We start from the raw sequence: 14,986 nt of genomic DNA, 5'->3' as shown, positions 1-14,986 counted from the left end.
TTCCACTTTAAACACGTCAGTCTTTTAGAACTACTTCAGCCTGAAATATACATGTCAAATATTAATTATATTTTTTTGGTTTTTAACCCTTTAAATGCCAGTATGTTTACATAGCTATGCTGGTTTTTATGAAAAAAACAAAAAAACAAATAATTTCCATAAAATACATTTCAATGACTAATGGCTAACTATTATTATTAGGCCCTAAGATGGGTCAATGATTGGCAGCAACATTGATTTTGATGCATTGTTATTTTTTTTTGCAGTGTCATATTTTTCAAAAACCATCCATTCGTGTTCCTATAGGACAAAACGTGGCTCCTTCCTAAAAACTGCTATAAAATGATATATAATAATATTTTTTTCCACTTCAAACACGTCAGTCTTTTAGAACTACTTCAGCCTGAAATATACATATCAAATATTAATTATATTTTTTTGGTTTTTAACCCTTTAAATGCCAGTATGTTTACATAACTCTGCTGTTTAAAAAAGAAGAAAAGTGCGTTTAAATACACTACCGTATTTTTTTTAAAAGTGTTAAAAGTGCTTGACTATATTTTTTATTCCATGTTTGCTACACTGACTAATTCTGAGTGTTGGGCACACCAGTAGAGCTTAACAATCGTGCCAAAAACACTAAAAACATAACATGCGTTCGTTATCTTAGAATAAGACAAATGTGATTAGCGCTATCAGATGCTGTATTGCAACTCCTAAACACATTCCGGATATGAACAGCAGAACATTTAGAGGATAAACAATTTCACTACCTAACCACGATCAAAGGTTGTTGGATGTTCTGAAGAGTGGCTGCATGTTGTTGCATACATTGTTCTGTTTCACTAAAAGTTCACTACGAGTAGTACCGAGTACAAGTTATCAGATCACGTGTGTGTGTGTGTCTGCTGTCGACCACTGTATTACTATATTCGTTGTGTGTGTGTCACAGTTTTTTTGGCATTCTAGACCTCCTTTGATGTGAATATGCAATGAGGTCCTTTGTTTTTTTTTTAAAATTCATATTTCTGCTGCGTTCCAACTGAACACTGGTTTTATTTTCTAATGTTGTTCAAAGATTCAAAGACAGGCATAATACTGATCTTAAACCCAGTTTGTGTCCTTCTGTCCAAATGAAGCTTTAAACTTAAAATACCAAATAACATTTAAAATCAGTGTTAATTTTGTCACCCAATTTTCACTTTAGTCTTAGTCTGTTTCAAAGGTTCATTCTTAGTCACTTTTAGTCCTATTTTCGCACTAAAAGTCTCCAAGTTTGAGTCTTAGTTTTAATCAAAACATTTTAGTCTTCTTCTATTTATTTCAGGAATTATTTTTTTTTGTTTATTATTCCAGTTCACTGGTGTTTCCACAGCTAGCATATGGATTAAATGTCTGATTGAAATGAATTGATGACTCATCTTCAATTGCAACTTTGCTAAGTGTCTTGTCGTTGTTTTTTTTTTTCTTTCAATACACACTTAATATGGACTTGATTTCATTTTTAATCTACCTACTAGCAGTTACACCCTATATGACATTTTTCTGTCATCTCTACCTGCAATTGTTAAATTTCAATAGAAATAAATTGTTTTAGCCAGTGGCATCTACTAAAAATATAAAATTAAGATGCTTCCTCACTGTTAGTGTTTAGCACCAAATGGGAGGCTATTAGGGACTCATTCTGCCTGTTATGCCATATGGCACCTTTAATAACGTCGGGCTGCAAAACAGGTTCCGGTTCTACCAAAGCTGTCAATCAAAACAGTGCCGGGCTTGGCTCGCGGTCAAATGCTATCGGGCCCTGGCCGGGTCGGGCCTGACTTCTAAGGTCCGTTTCCTGCTCTCGGATTGCGCTGTCCGTACACGTGTTTCTCCTTGCATGCTGTTTTTTTTCAAGCCACAGGTGCGCGAGCAGCAAGAGGATATCAACGTGTGGCGTGACCGAATTCATTCAATTCAATTCATTCAAGACATTTACTCAATATGTTAGCTCTGCGAACCACAAGTTGAACTGGAATACTAAACAAAACAATATTCCCTGGAAATAAAATAGAAGAAGGACTAAAATGTTTTGACTAAAACTAGACGGACTAAAATACCCTGTTTCACGTTTGACTAAAAACTAGACCAAATTCTGAGACTTTTGTCGACCAAAAATATGACTCACACAAATGATTGTGAAAGACTAAAACGTGATAAGGACTAACAATGAACTTTGCCACACGACTAAGACTAAATTGAAAAATGGGTGACAAAATGACACACTGCCTACAGTAATAAAAGAAGTGCTTGGCACAAACACCATGACAGCGGACTGGAGTTGTTTTTTTTTTCTTATATCGTAGACTGAAACACGGAAGGACGTTTTGTTCTTCATGACATTTTCATCTCGTTTTATTCGTCAACAAAAAACGCCCACATTGGCACATTTTTCGTCAGTGTTTTTAGGAACCTTGTATTAGTGTCGTCTTCGTCAAGGGGAACAAAAAGGCTTGTGATGAACATTATTTCGTCTCGTCTCTCTGACAAAATTAACCACTGATGTCGAAATAAATTGTTTATATATAATACTTATACATATAATACTGGAATTTAAAAAATTGTATTACTGTTGTATTAATCACTGTAACACAGTTTCATTCCATCTCTCAACCCCCCCAAACTACATAAGTGAATACCGTGTAAAGTACATTCATTCAATTTATTTACAAATTTTTTAATCCATAGTAATTAACACTCTGTGAGGCATAATTCATTATTGCATTGTCTCTTGTCCACAGTCCCACTTTGAGTACAACGTACCCAAAGCTGACACTGTGTGCGGATCATAAATACGTTCAATACTAAACTAAAACTATTCCGCCCTGGCTTGGTCTATGAATGTAGGTGATTCTTATTGTATCTAAAACAATATATGAAGAGATTTCTCTTTTAGTTCACGAATCCTTGTACTTCAGGCAGCGGCCCCCAGTCCAGGTAAGAAGGAGAAGCACGGCCATTCACTGTGTTTTACCTTCAATTAATACCTGAAAACTATATCAAGCTACCATTACAGACCTTTACCTACATACCTCTACACACCAGGCCAGAGCGTTCCATTAAATTCCATGTAAATCAACATAAATCTTTTCTCTGAGTCTGTCAGACTAAAGAAGAAAGTTTTATTAACCCCCAAGCCAACGTTTGATGATCAAATATAACGACAAGTTTATTAATTAGTTGTGTCAAAAGAAGCAGTTCAAATTACTAATTGCTATTGAATATTGAATACCAGGTTTTTTGTTTTTGTCAGTGTACAGGGAGGAATGCACTTTGGGAAGGGTGGATGGAAGTCTGGACATAAACATTCTGGATGTGGTTGTGATAAGGGAATGTCCATTTTGCCACGGTTTCCTCTCCACGGATGAACCCGATGCTACCAGTGAAGGTGAGTTTGAACCTTTTGCCACCGTTTACCTTTCCGTGGAGGATGGCATTCCACCTTCTTAGTGCGTGCTGAGACAGAGTTTGAAAAATTGTACGTGGAAGCCGGGCTGTGCTACAACCTAATACTATTAAAACTATATTTCTCAAATTATCTACCTATACATAAGTGCCCCCACATCATACAAGTGGTCAATGTCTGGTTTTGGGCCCGGATCGATTTTGAACCTGGGCTGTGTCGGTTCTGTCACCAGGGAGGCCACTTTAACAACAGGTGTTCGAGATTACTGCATACTCCATATCAGCCCCTCCTTTTTTCCATGCGTGTACGCTTCCCACTTCATTGCTCTGTGGATGACATACGACATAACTTTTCTTTACAGTTTCATACAGACTTTACATTTCTGTTTTTCGGACTTTTTTACAATCTAAAATTTGAAGAGTTTCAAGAACACAACACTAAACGAAACTATTTTTTTTAATTTTCCTCTGCTGTGCCCAAGATATTTTCAAAAACTTTATGAAATATGAACCAGATTTTGTTTTTTTTTTGAAACATTGTAGGAAGGTGGTGAGTTTATTAAATTGTCACACCGATCCGTTTTTTTTGTTGTTGTTTTACCCAGGTCAATATTTTTTTTAATAATCTGCTTACTTGTACCAGTTGGATATCAAACAATTTTTTTTGTGCCGAGATCATCATGGAATAGGAACCATTACTTTGCACAATGTCCTGACTGTTGGCTCTCATATAACCACCGAGGATACAGTGCCCCTCTGTTTCAGACTGTCCAGCAGGTTGTTTTGTGTAAACGCCCTCATTTTGAAGAACAGAAGGCAGAATGTAGTTGCCTGACATGATTACGATGTGCCATCCTGGTCCAAAGTCCTCACATGCATTGTATTGAGAACCTGCAATGTAAATCAGAATACCTCTGTACCAACCTTTTACCTCTCCAGCACTTGGGCTGCATGGCCCTGCAATGAAAAAATGTCAATAGAGGAGATTTTATCGTGGGGGAAAAAAAGATTGACACCATGGAGAAGACACTTTTTTATGATGGCATGTTTTTCCCTCCTTTAACAAACCTTGTTCGTCTGGATGAAAGAAGAGCCTGTGTGGTACACCGCAGCGCGATAGGTGGAAGGTCCCTGCTGGACCGCTGCCCACAAAGCTGTTCACTTCTTTCCACTTCTTGTGTACAAGCAGCTCTGGTAGCGGATTTGGGTCACAGAAGGAATTCCCTTTTACACATTGTGTGTTTACCTGGCCAGTCTCTTTGAACAAGGTAGGGCCGATTTTAAAAAGATCAAGCATGGGCACCCCCTTATTATACCAGGTATTCCCCATGTCCTGCAGGGTCTGTTTGGTGTTTGTCGTAAACGAAAAACCAAGGCCAACAAAAAAAAACGGTTGTTCCGAAGTGTGTATTTATGTTGCCCATTCACAGCAGTATACGATGACAGACTTTACATCTGCGTATTATGCATGAAATAAAATAATTATTGAGGAATAGATATGTCTGCTAGTGTTCTGATTACAAAGACAAGCAAAGTAACTCACTGGTCATTTCTGGTGGTGTCAACCAATTCCAAGCTGGGGAGGTAGTGGAACCCTTCATGATCTGCAAAGTTGACAGTAATTACAGATTCTCAAGTGAGGAGGTACACTCCATGTGCGGTACGCTGGTTGGTGGGGAGCCGTTGTTCTGTTTTCCGCTTCAGTGGAGTGAAGAACCACAGTGGGATAGCTGGAGGTGGTGTTGCCCACACACACAGTTCGAGAGCTAATGTAGCTTGAGAACCTGGAAAATATCTGTTAAGAAGGACAGTAAAATTTCTTACTGTATTAGGTTTGCCAGTCAAGTGTCGGCTTTGTAAAACTACACAGCCAATTTTTATCTGTATAGCTCTGCATACCTGTCTTTTTGTGTTGGTTAGGGCTGCCCTAGACAGTTGTGTAGCCACCGTCCTTTTCCCCACAAAGCCCCCCAGGGTGTTAGTCTGTCTGACAACACCATCTTCCCTGGTAGCTTTGGTGGTTGTCCCACTCATAGAAATCTATACATAGACTCCGCATTGAGCGCTGAATCGTACGTCTACGTCGCCGCCCTATTGGTGTGGCAGAATCGCCGTTAACTAATACAGCAATGGGACTGAACTTCCTATTTAAAGCGCCTTTCTACAAAGTTCTTTATAGTTAATGTCTCTTCTACACCCATTCACACCACACACGAATCTACTGGGAAACAAAACAGCACCAAACAAACGTTACTGTAACCTTTTACGTGCTGATTATACCTGTTTTATCCTCTGTAAGCACCAAACCAACTTATGTATTTTTCTAATGTCTGAGGTTTACAGTACTAATGTGGGTATGTCACACTGTTACTGTGATTGATTACATATTGAAAATTTAATATTTAACATTTCATCTGTTGTGTCTATAATAACCCAGATCCTGGAAATTGTAGATGTGGCATGCGGATTTCTGAATGATAAAGAGCCTAACATGTACATTAACTGTGAACATATTTATACCTTACCTATACAGTCTATCTATATATATATATATATCTATATATCTATATATCTATATATATATATTAGATATATATATATATATACACACACACTATTTATCCCATAGTAAAATATGTCATTCATTCCTTTTCAGTTAATGTGAAAGTGTTCATCACCCATCCTTGTCCACAGACATCCTTAGTTCTAAATTAATTATATATTTAATATTGACGTCATTGTCTAACAAAACTCCTCGGAGAATAAAGTGAAAAGTCAATTGGACTGAACTTTGTGTAGACAATGTATTTTGTGGTTCCAACTTTATTCAAAGAGTATTTGAAAATTATTCAGCCTTTAAATTATACGATCTGAACAGTTAGTCAATCGCTGATTTTAGCTCATTGTATTTACATTTGTAAATAAGGTTTCTCAACTTTAAGCCTGTCTCTGATCAGTTTCTTTCTATTACATGGTAAACATTTTCAGCCTTAGATGTAAGGGACATATATTTTACTGTAACCAGGGTGGAAGAGAAGGACACCCAAGTACTAAATATGTTAGTGTGGAACAAAACTGTTCTCGCCATCAACCTCTGAGCAACCTTATGACTTTTTGTTTCTTTATACAACATGACATTTGAAATAAAATACACCCTATCTCTTTGTTAAAAAGCAGTATGAGACCAAACCTGCAACCTGTAAATGCAGGTTTAAAGCATCTATTTGTGCTTCTGCATGACTGTAAATGCGACCTGATTCCCCGGAAAAAAAGTCGTATAGTCCAGCTACAGTTATGGTCACAAATGGGATTGTTTTCTTTCACTGTATTTATTGTTGATTATGTGCTTATTATTATTTATTGTTAGTTTGGAGTACCCGCAAATTAAAGTGTGTGCAAATTCACTTTTGTTAAGGGGTCTCATCTTTCCCACAGTAATGAATGTCCAACTTTGGCGGCCCCGTCCTTGCTGTTTTCTCTATCCCAGTAAGTGTCTATTAAAATGACTCACTTACATAATGACAACCATTTATGAGTGAAAGTAACTTAAATATACTGCCAACATATTGCATTTAGTAATCAATGGAAAGAAAAAAACATGGCCTAAAAAAATAGTTAAAAAATGGCGACTTTCCACCTCTGTGTTTCACATCACGTTTTTCTAATTAAAGACCACAATTCAAATACATCTCCCATTGTCTACTACAGAGTAAAATCTGTGATAAGGCTTACATAATTCTATTTGCATCCATCGTGTTGAAAAAGTTACACATTTCAAAAAAATGATTTCAGGGAGTCGTAAGTAATTATTTCAAATTCTTTCATCCTCTTCAATCTACAAAAATCATGCTAACTTGCCATTGCCAAAAAGTTAGTTGAGCGAGTTTCACTCCTCTGACGTAAAGGCAGCCATCCAATAACCAAAGTGAGCCTCAGCTGGTACAAAGTTCTTCAGGTTTAACTTGCAAACTGAAGAAACATTCCGGATGAATGCATTTTGACAAGGATAAAAGGCATGTGTTGCATCTGAAGTGAGATAATTTTAATTTTCCAATAAACCAATTTTTTAGGTTTTATTTGAATTTAAAGTTGTGTTTCATTCTTTACCAGTTTAGCTGATCCAGATAATCCCGTCAGGAAATGAGCTTATGAAACACCACACTTGACACCGGCTTGGAACACGATCTGAGGCTTTTTTTAAACCCTTCAAAGAATCTCATAACACCAACATCACCACCTCTTTTAAACGCATCCTCAAGGTAGCAGAATAAGAACAAGCCAGAGGAGCTGTCCATTTATGTCGAGGCAGCCCTAAAGCCACTCCCAACATTCTGGTCCCAGTCATCCATAGTTGGATTGTCGGCTCCTGGTAGACGCGCCCGTGACGAACACGAGGATCCCAGTTTGGCACAAAGCTTTAAAGTCCCTGGAGGCCTGAGTTCCATAAACACATATAGCAACTGTCTTTTCATTCGAGCAAACCACGCGAGGCGAAAATAAACTCGCTGAACTGGTTACTTCCTGCATGTTTATGGTCAGTTTTAAAAAGAACTTCCTTTAGTTGGGTTTGCACAACTTGACGTTTTCTCAAAGAAAAACACTGTTGACAGCTGGACTTGTTTCACACCATACATTAATCCTGCCCTTAGTTAAAAACGCAGCAGGAAACTTCCAGTATGTTAGGCCTGAGGTCTGCACTTCCATCACAGCCGTGTTACAGCCTCGAGTCATACCATGTTTATCCTTTCTTAGTAAAAAAAACGGAAAAAACGAAACATGTAGTGAAGATATTGTTACTTCAAGCTTGGAAACAGATAGCGTGACGATGGCATACAGGGACGTGTCTGTCATGAGTAAAGTAAGGGAACCGTCGGCCTCGATTGCCCTTGAATTACATAGTCTTACAGCCAGAAGAGAGTTGCTGTTTTAATGAGAAACACTGTCCACACAGCTAAGCAGACATGTCGAATAACACCTTTATCTCGTCAGTTGTTCGTTTCTGCTCAGAGAAGGATTTGTCTTTTACCCTCCCACCAGCTTTGTGAAGAGTACCGGATATTGTCGTGCTTTGTAGAGAACATTGACCAAACCAGCCAGGAGCCTTGAACGACGTTGAGGGAGGAACAAGAGACAAGAGTACATCAGCTGGGACATGACAAACTGCAGAGGTGGGTGGCTTCTACGGGAATTCTATTTGACAACTTTACCACAATCATGTTACCAGCGAATCAGCTGCCGTGGAGTTCTATCATCAAGTACGCAGCCAGCGTCGAAGCAGCTTGTTCCCTGAGTGAAAGAGGAAACACTTTAGAAAAACACTATCTACTCAAAGTTAGCAACCAACAACACAAAACACAATCTGTCCTAATGAGATGGAGGACAACTAATAATACCAAGCGTTTGCAGTGAGATGTTGTGAAGAATAAAAATCTTGTAACCTTGTAGATACGACGAAGTATCCTAAAAAAAGGCCCCGATCTGGGAAGTTCTCTTTGTTGTTAGAAGATTGCGGGGCGGCCGAGGCGGTTTGAGAAAACATCTGCCTGAATGCCTGAAGGCACTTTAAGAAAAAACACTGAATCAAGTAGCGCCACTGACACATCCTGGACAAAACCCTGGATGACGAACGCCCAGAGGAAAAAAAAGGCTTTAATTCTGCATTATCATCATCTGTCCTTATTGGGAATTAGAGTGTTTTAAAATGCATCATCGGGACCAACACCTTTACTTTAACGCAGTAGGAAATGCTAGTGTCTGGTACTGTTTCCAACATCTGTGAGTCTTTACCCTTTTGCATCTGATTCTTAAAATAAAAAGAACATGTCAAAACGGGCACTCAAAACAAACCTCTGTGTGTGGTGTGTGTTTTGTGTGTGTTGTGTGTGTGTGTATCCTCTTCACATATATTCTACAAAGCAGCTCCCTGGTGTAGGCTATCCGAGTTTTCCTCTGGAAGCTGGGCCTTTCGGCTGACACCTGCGAGTCCTGTGTCTCTATAGCGTGTTCTCTCATGGGTCTTGTAAAGGAGTGTGTTCTGCCGTCACAGAGTGAGTCGGAATCTTCTCTTTTCCAATGATGAACTGATGGAAACTACCACACCACATATGTCTCGTCTCCACCCAAACAATTACCCGATCTCATTCAGAGCACGTAGGAACAGGGCCGACTTACTTAACGCAGGAGACCGCAACGCCTTTGCGACCAATCTTTATTCCTGCAGTATGACGAAGAAACAACATTCAGCTCCCAACACTCTAACCAGCGCTCTTGTTTTCAATATTCAAGGTCATTTCTAACAACTAATTAACCAGTTTACATTTCACGTAAGAATGTTTCCACTGTGCAGCTCTGACCTGAAAGAAGAACATGTAGAGTGGATTGCAGTTTTATGCAGAACAGAGCCCCTGAAGAGACAGAAAGATGAGGACAACAAGTGAACAGGTGGAACAGCCTCTGGCCGTGGATATAGATTGCTTCTATAATAAAACAGGCAGCTTCTGCCGTTTGAAAGCAATAACCCACCAGAAGCGTGGAGAGGCACTTGTAAAACAGTTGGGTTCAACAGTTGTGAGGGGGCGGGAGTGTGGCTCCTGACAACACGGAAGCCGAACCCAAACGTTGCTTTCTGCTCAACCTCGCCATGTTTGATGGCGTTTGACGAGCTCGCGTCACTGCCATGCGAAAAAGGTCTCAGTGGCCTGGAGGACAAGGATTACACTGTTAGTTACATTTATGCATCGTGTTGGCAAAAATAAGGCATAGCTCTTTATTTAGAACAAATGGTTTATATGAACCAGAGCTGCTCTACAAGATGTCATTATCTGTCAGCAGCCCTCTCCTGGGGGGGGAAGAGCAGAGCCTATAGATGAGCAATCAATAAAAGAAGCAATACGGCCATACCTGATGGCCATTAGGTCCCAAACAATCATTTTGTGCCAGCGTTTGTACTTGGCCAAATTGTTTAAGTAAAAAACATGAAGCCTTTCAGAGAGTAGGGACATAAGAAGAAAAGTCTAGAGAAAGGTAAACAAGAGTGAATTTCACTGCTCTTCCGCTCGCGGAGGATTGGCCATATAGGAGGCAGGCAGTGCGGAGGCCAAAGCCAGCCGGACCAGGCGTAGAACCCTCCCAACCGTTTCTAAAGTTAGACATGTTCCCGCTTTATTTCACAACTGGAAAGTAGTGACACAGACTGACGCAACCACTTTGCTTTCAGATCTTCGTCCCAGCTTTCCATCAAAAGGCGAAATGCTTACCAAAATGGACGGTTTGATTATTTGTACGCTTGGACAGTCCTGTCGTATCTTTAATGATGTTATGCCTTAACTTTTTGGCGTTCATTTTTATTTTCATGAAGCGCTGTCCTGATACATTTCCTGCCATTGCCGCTGAGCACTGTTACACTATTACTGGACACGTGCAGCCGTGTTGACGAGGACTGCTGGCTAGTCAACATGGATGTAAACAATCAGGCTTTAAAAGGAGCATTGGTAGGATTGGTGGATGTAGCGGGTGTCCTTTCCTATTGTCACCCAAAGAGGACACTATGGTGCACAAGGCAGCGCATTCTGGACACATGACGTTCCTACATGGCTGACAATTGGAGGAGGAGGAAGGGAGGAACCTGCGGGGTTTAATCTAAAACATAACTTCTTATTTTCAGTTGACTGTACAACTAATGAAAACATAGTTATCGCATATTCTATTACATTTTTTGCCGTATTCTGGTGAATAGAGCCTGTTAACACCGGACCCTTGAAGACCACATTTGTTCAGCTCACTTATACACCGTATAAACCACTGAATGCAAACAGCAGTTTTTTTTTGTTACCAGAAAAACTGGAGGAGCGCATTTAAGCAACAAAACTCTGATAGTAACCTCTGTGCCCCGCTGAATGTAACCGAACTTCATCACCACTTAACGGTTCCAGTGGGAACATCTAAAGGACTCTATTTAGAGTCACCACGTTGTTTTAACAGTAGGCTCTAGATAGGGGACTTTTTTTTTAATGTTTCACTTCTTCCCTAGGTAAAACAAAAAACAAAAGGTGGACTGGCCTTTGTGCCTGTGGCCCCTAAACTCTGGAATAAACTTGCCCTGGCAGATCGATCTGCTGGTCATTTGAGGTTTTTTAAATCCTCCCTAAACAACCACACCTTTTCTCCCTGGCTTTTAACCATGTTTTAACTCTCTCGATTTATCTAACCTTCTGTAATTATGGATTATATGTATTATCTGTTAATTATATGTATTAACCTTTACATCACTTTGGTCAGTTGTTTTTTTAAAATATGCTTTATAAATAACGTTTGAGCTAGCGAGTTGAGTGTGAGGAGATGGGTTTCAACCAACAAGTGAAACAGCAAGAGCCACAAATCACACACACTGCTCCTTTAAAACGGTCCGTGTGTAGGATTAGGAAAGCTCCATCACAGAATAATGCTAGGAATGAACTATATTAATAACCCTGTTTTCCTTAGTGTACAATCGGCTACAAAAAGAGACAGAAGAAACAGACGCCCGTCACATTTTAGACGAGGTTTATAGTTTCCTTCCTTAATTATAGAAGGGAGAGCGTGAAGTTAAGGCGACCGCTCCTTAACATCCCACACCACTGCTTCTTTCATTTCCCCCGAGCTGTGACCACTGTGTGTCTGTTTTTCCCCTGTGTTGCACAGGACGACCTGAGGATGCAGGACAAAAACGATGTAGGACCCTCCATTGGCAGTGAGGAAAGAGGGTAGACCAAAGGATCTCAGGGAGAAGTCTTTAAGTAGTAAGTAATCTTCTTTCCTTTTCGTCTTAGAAGGGGCTGCTATCTGCAACACCCACAACACACACACACACACACCCACACCACACAACACACACCCACACAGTCAGTCAGTCTCTAGGTGTCGTTCACATTTTCACACAAGCGTTAAACAATACTGAGTGTCCCCAAAAGAAAGAGTTCACGGGGCTAAACTGCTCAATTCATCTGTTACACTTTAACTCATCAGGTGATGGCTGTTAATTAGCCCGGGGACTAATCAGTGCGTGGGACGAGGGCGCGTGCGTGTGTGCACGTTCCGAACTTGATCTCAGCCTCGCGACTGTGCGGTGAGTTTACGCCTAGTTAGCCTCACTTAGTTGCTCGCTGATTTAGCTCCGGGGTGCACCAGGGTCCGGGCGAAAACTCACCAGGTCCAGCGGGGCGTATATTTTGATAGGAGACCTCCGAGCTCCTCTGGTTACGTCCACAGCGGGACTGCACGCACGCCGGGCTCCTGTGTGACCGACTTCATAAGCAGCTGTGCGGTATCTTACGAGCGCAGCATGTCTTGACACCGTCTGCTCCGTCCGTACACTGTCCAACCAACCACCAAACGGCAGAAGGCGGACGCCGGCGACGTGCGCGCGCGTTCACCGTGGAGGGAGCGCGGTCACGCACACAGAGCTGTGCCCGCCACGGTGACTTAATTATGATGATGACTACATCAATGATGAGCGTTTCTCGGTGATTTGGTGTGCAGCATTTTAAATATGAATGTATTCTATTTTAAAAGGCAGCGAGATGAGTAATGTCCCTCAAGACATCGACTCATTCTCGCTGCCCAGTCAGAGGCTCAGGGCCATTGTGAGAGGACAACACCCATCCACCCATCCCCACCTGTCTGACTGGTTGCCCCTCTGGCAGACGATATATGTGCACTAGAGCCAAGACAACCCGACTCAAGAACAGTTTCTTTCCAAAGCCATCCACCATCCTGTGGAATGCACCACCATGCACTAGCCCCCCCAACATGCAAAATCTCTTGTTGCAATCACTTTAACTTCATAACTTTCTTCCCTGAGTACAAAGCAATAACCTCATGTGCCATAAAATGTGCAATTGCTTTACCATTTGCTATTGCAAAATACAAGCAAGCATGCAGCGCATTCACTTTTTATGAATTACACCCCTGTTTTTTGTATAGCTTATATATTTATGTTTGCATTTGTATTTGTATGGTTGGTTTTATACTATTACTATATTAGGCCCAGCACCCGTCCAAAGCCCCTGTAATTCGCTGTGGCTTACAGTATGTCTGTTGTACAATGACATAAAAAGTTTTCTATTTCTATTATCATAAATGTGCCACAAAAACTAGGGGGACAACTACATCAGTACAACAGTCACAGCTACAGTTCATTTTAATTTGAAAATAATAACAGTTACTGTAATTTTTATTATATATCTACAGTGGAAGTGGGTTTCGCCATGTTTCTACAATAAGCCGAGAGCAACCAAAACTTAAATCGTTGACTCTAGCAGGGGGCTTTCAAGTGTTGATTTCTCCTTTACACTAGGTTGGCAAGGGGATGTGATGCGATCCACACCAGATGAACTAAAACTATAACTAAATTCTACACACTGAATCTTTAAATAATAACTTGGACAATCGATTCCGCTTCAAAAGATGAACACTCTTTTAAATATTAAACCTGCAATATGAAGAGAGTAGATGACGACAACGAGGCCCCCCTGCTCAATAAGAACGAACAATTTGGAAGATCGACTTAAATTGAACTCATATGACTTAATCTGACAACTGTAATAGTGTTCTAGGCGTTGTTGATGCTCAAGTGGAGGAATGGTTAAGATGCCTGATTTGCATTCTTTCTTTCGTAGCTCAAGGCTAGCTGGAGATAATTGCACCCTTTGATTACAAAGATAAAGTAGTAGTACAAAACATTTACAGAGCCACAAATAACTTCGAGAACATGCTAGCTGCTAAACATCGCCCTGATGTTAAGGTAAACAGACATCAGTCAGCGGGCATTATGTTGAACTTCCACGGGCTTCTATTTCCCACAAGTAAAGTTCCTGGGCTTAGACCTGACGAAATACATTACAGCACAGGTGATCTTGCAGAAAAAAATATGTTCCGTCTATGCGCCTGGATTTCATGGTGGCACGATGGTACTCACAGGGACAAAGAGGAGGAAACAATCCGGCGCTATGAGGACCACATTTGACCCTGGTGACCTTTAAGTACATAACAGACTCCTAACACAGCACTTGTTTTTGGCATGTATCACTGCAGTGGGGTGCAGATTGTACTACAGACTTGTGGTAATTATCAGAGGGAAGCTCAAGGATCACCAACCACATGAAGGGAACAAAAAACAAAGTGGGACCTAATCCTGTTGGTAATAATTAAGGCATCCAGAAACTTACTTGTCTATGTCAGAGACATAGTCACCCACCTTGTCTCACGGTTGTACTGATCAGAGTTGGCCGCAGGTGTCAGCCTCCTGCTTTTATGGGGACTGTGTCAGACCCCAAAGCATCAGCTGAAGATGCAAGAATGTAAGAGCTGGGCTGACTGAGGGGAATGTGTATTATCAGGAGATGTTGGGCTTACAAAGTTCACTTGTTAAAGTGCAGTGCTGGCATATAGAAACTTTTCTGTGTGAATGCCTGTCACGGCAGTTTCCATTAGCTCACAAAGGGGATTCTCTGTAGTTTACATCTATAAGATTAGTCAGCCAGGATTAGGGCACTTATATTGC

This window comes from Larimichthys crocea, chromosome XXII, assembly GCF_000972845.2.
Source record: "Larimichthys crocea isolate SSNF chromosome XXII, L_crocea_2.0, whole genome shotgun sequence".
Taxonomy (NCBI): domain Eukaryota; kingdom Metazoa; phylum Chordata; class Actinopteri; family Sciaenidae; genus Larimichthys; species Larimichthys crocea.
The sequence above is the reverse complement of the archived record's forward strand: the minus strand, read 5'-3'. Positions refer to the sequence as shown.